The sequence below is a fragment of the Athene cunicularia genome (genome assembly GCF_003259725.1).
Source record: "Athene cunicularia isolate RWA chromosome 2 unlocalized genomic scaffold, athCun1 chr2_part1, whole genome shotgun sequence".
NCBI lineage: Eukaryota > Metazoa > Chordata > Aves > Strigiformes > Strigidae > Athene > Athene cunicularia.
The window spans coordinates 50,648,258-50,652,529 of NW_020799095.1; the positions used below are offsets into that span (position 1 = coordinate 50,648,258).

Below are 4,272 nucleotides of genomic sequence, written 5' to 3' on the forward strand. Positions count from 1 at the left end.
GCATAGTGTTATGAAGGGGTGGGATTGGTGAATAAAGAGTAAACTCATGCTAAATTGATTTCTCACATACTTTCTTATATTTTTATCTTCTGACTGATTGTATGTAAATCCACCTTAACATGAGGGATGTTCATGACCCACTATTTTATAGAATGACCTAAAACTTAATGTATTCATTCAAAACCAAATACACATAAAGAAGGTCAGTTCTCCATGCACACCAGTCTCAGTGGCAGTCCGCTTCCAGTAATCCACACCACTTGTCTTTCCACTTCAACAACCCACTGAGATGTTAAGGTAGGATGTTTGGGTTTTTTTCACTTGTGGACAAAAGTTCAAGTGTGTCAGTAAATCTAGCTCCAGCTGACTGTACACTTTTGAAGCAGAAGCATTTTTCCTTTTACCTCTTATGACACCGGCATTTTTGAACTTGCACAACACCCAGATTGCTGGATGTGGTGTGGGTGTGAACTTCTGGTCCAGCAGCAAACTTGTCTCTTCTTATGAAGAAGTCCTGAGACCTAGATTTTTTTTCATTTCCTCCTCCCTCTAATCCCCATTCTCTTTAAATTCCATAAGATTTTTACTTCCATGACACACTATATAATGTCTAACGAGTACATAAAAGAGATGAACACCTCTCTGGATAAAAGCTTTGTAATAGGAAACCTGTCAGCTCTCTTTCCTTCTTCTATCATGGTTAACAAGACATCTCAACTAGTGAAGTGTTTCTGTAATACCATCAATATATGTCCTTTCATTATGATAGCATGCTGGCAATTGTAGCAAAGAAAGGGACATATCCTGAAAAGTCTTCACTAATGTGTAAAATGTCTTCATTCAGTTGACTTCCCAACAAAGGATTTGCTTGTTCTCCTTTGGTTTCCTAATTCTATTTGCTTCCACACTCAGTTCTTGTTTGTTCTGTCACACTGAACTCAGATGGCCATCTTCAGAGAAATCAGCACAGGGTGGAATTTGCGAGGAATCCAGTAGTTTCCTAATCGGTAAACTTGCACACTTGGCTTAAGAGGGGGAGCTGGAAAACGCCTTAGATGTTCATGTCTACCATCCTACCAGGAGAAGGTCTGCAGGGAAGTTTCTTCAAACTATTTTTACAGACAGGTGACAAATAATGCTGGGATCTCAATACTTGCCTTTGTGAAAACAGCGATCTAGAAAGTATAATTTAAATTAAGTGTAAAGTACATATTGTATCAACTGACTTCATTGTAAATCTGAGTGTTCATCCTCTGGAAAACAAGAACATATTGAGGAAAGACTACTTTCTGCTGACTCCAGAAGTTTATTGTATATAAAACTTAAAACTCTGCGAAGGAAAAAAAAAAAAAAAAAAAAAAAAAAAAAAAAAAAAAAAAAAAAAAAACCCATTAAAGGGTGCTTTGCAAATGTGGATTTATCCCTCAATCCAAATGAGCTATGTATCTCTATATTTCTGTGGGATTTTTTTTTTTAAACAGAGTTGCAAAATCACACAAGTTTTAAAATAGCATTATATAGGAAAACTCACATTCTTGACAGTTAAATCTCAGGTAGTATAATCATATGCAGTACAATGGGATTACACTAAAAAGTCTGGATTGCTCCAAAATGTAATGTGACCATGCAGTGGAAAGTAGAGCTACTTCAACCACAACTCTAGTTCCCCTGTCTAGTCCCTGTAGCAAACACAGCCACCAAAAAACAAGTACACAAAAGGTGTGAGTTCAGCTAATGCACCAGAGAAGAGAGAGGGAGCTGAATATGAAGGAGGAGGGAGGATAAAGTGGAAGGGGAAATAAAGTTCCTCCCTTTTGTGCTTCCATAAATTACACTTTCAAGAGCAGTGGGAGGAGGACATGAGATTCTGTGAAGCCCAATGCCTTTTGGTTGTTCCTTGTTTGCTCTCCATCCTCTAGAACTGACTGTAGAGTTTCAGTATAACTCGACATGACTTTAGACTCTCCCTCTTCTCTCAGTAAAACTGAATAAACAGGAAAAAAATTGCAAAGTCTCTAGATTAGTAGATGTAAAATGTGAAAGTTCAGATTTGGTACAGTTTTATAAACACTGTTACTTTGCATATTTAGCCCTTGGCTTTCTCCACATAGAATTGTTCCATCAATATTACTAAGGTTTGGTCTGTAATTGGAGTTCAGCTGTTAGTTATAGGTGTGTGTTGGGGGGGGTGTATTTTTTTTTTTTCTTTATGGATATCTTACCTGTCTTTCCAGATACACTGGTATTTGTCTTCTGATTGCCAAGTAGGGCTTTGAACCAAATTCTGTCATTCATATAATTGCACTGTAATGCAGTGCCCATTGATTAAGACAGTGCAAATAGCTATTTGTTTAGCAAAAGCTTTTAGGCGGACCTGATCTTTGACACATCACTGCCTCTCTTTCTACTCACTTATTGCAAAAGTGATTCAGCCACATTTTTGACAGCGTTAATTTTCCACTTGGTGTGCTTTTTGTTCAGAGTACCTTGATGTTTTATTAACCTTGATTTATGCTATTTAAAATTACATACTAAGTTCACCAATTGTGTATTTAAAAAAAAAGAAAAAGCAGGAGATCATTTTAATTTGGTGACATTGCAAATATCTCCCTGTATTAACAGGACTTCAAAATGGTGCACCACAAAGTTTGGGGAATGTTATAAAAGATGAGAAAGAAAAATAGGTCTTTCTGATGGTGGGAATCAAATTTCAGCTTGATAAAAACATTCATGCCACAGTTTGAAATATGTTACACTAGTGTAAGAGGTGTAAGACCGTGGTGAAGGGAGAGGGTTGCTCTCTGTCATTCCTTCCATCCCCTAACTCCCTTTGCCCCATTTTATTTATCTTCTCTCAGCATTTCCCCTGCATTATTGTTTCAGTTTTGAAAGCAGCATGATATAAAAGTTCACCCCAAGTGAGGAGATGCCTGTATATATACAGTGTACAGTGTTACCCCACTGTGTTAGCGCTAGAGCAGAAAGGAAGGTGGCCTTCTCTTTCAGCTAGACCTAACCTGAGCTCTTCTGATACACACCAATACAATCCCAAAGATTTTCAGACTTCATCACCTAGAAAATTATTAAAACCAAAGTAAAATGAAAAGGTAACAGCAAACTTTCCTGCAATAGTCTCAAAAAAACCCAAACCAAAACCCAATCCTGAAACCAAACATGCAGTATATTGTGCCTGATCAATTCCTCCTTTGTAGATGGGCTCGCACAGATTTATCGAGTCTAATTCAATCCTGGACAACTTGCGACCTCTTTTGGTCAATTAACAAAATGAGCAAGAGGACAAAAGAAGGCTGAAAAACCTTAGTGCACTCACCCATCGGGGCATTAAGCAAGGCTGATCTTTCTTCCAACACATCTTTAATTTCCCAAGGAAAAGTCTATTCTTACACCATATTCTTCGCACATAAAACCAGATATTTTTTATCCTGCCTACGTACGATGCCCCTTTGAAGATGGTATCTGAAAGGTACAATTACTGAATAAAGAAGAGAGAAAACAGAGTTGATTCTAGTTATCTAAAAAGATCTGATTTGTAAAAAGTGCAGTTGTCGAGATTTGCAATATCACGACCAGTACCTTGAAGAATATACTCCACTCTTCCACTTGTCTTCAGACACATGAACAGCTGATGAATTACTGGAAGGAGATGTAACAGTGTTAATGATGGAGGGGTTGAAAACAGAGCGGTAGTCCGGCTCTTATCATTCCCGCGGCAGAATGTATTTGTATACACCTGTATCTCCGAGTATTATTGGTTTTATTTTGCATGAGAAGCAGGCTCCTATGGCTGAGACACCATATATACGTCTACGTACACACCTCACCATCCCCTCCTGCATCCGCTCTCAGGAGAGCTTCAGAAAGGATGGTCGCAAATTTTGGTATTGCCAATTCAGATTTTCTCCATCAAAGCTAAGCCAAGTTAGCAGGGGGAGCAGAGTAAGCCAAGCAGCACGGGGACGGAATTTGCAGTGGCTACAAACAGAATGCAAACACATCCACTGTGCAAAATCGACGTAGCATTTCACAGTTGGGAGAGTTTTGGTGTGTTTCGTTGTTTGGTTTGGGGGGTGTGTCCCCCAAGATTTGCGAGGACGTTGCAATGCAAACCGTTTTCTTACGGGCGGAGGGAAAGCGCTCTAAGAATCCTGAAAACACTTCCAAAAGCTGAGGGAGGCACACGCGTGGGGCTGGGGCACGGCACGGACCGAGGCCAGCGCCGGCGAGCGGCATCTGTGCGGCGGCAGCGCACCG

General features: G+C 39.5%; 1 long non-coding RNA gene across 1 annotated transcript in view; it reads right to left on the minus strand.

The window, feature by feature from the left end:
* Positions 1-2,586: 2,586 nt before the first annotated feature.
* LOC113476732 overlaps positions 2,587-4,272 on the minus strand; it is a 3,177-nt gene continuing 1,491 nt past the window's right edge. The window contains exons 2-3 of the long non-coding RNA XR_003397773.1: positions 3,595-3,654; positions 2,587-3,072 (exon numbers count right to left, since the gene is read on the minus strand). This is a non-coding gene — a long non-coding RNA (uncharacterized LOC113476732). The remainder of the gene's footprint in view (positions 3,073-3,594; positions 3,655-4,272) is intronic.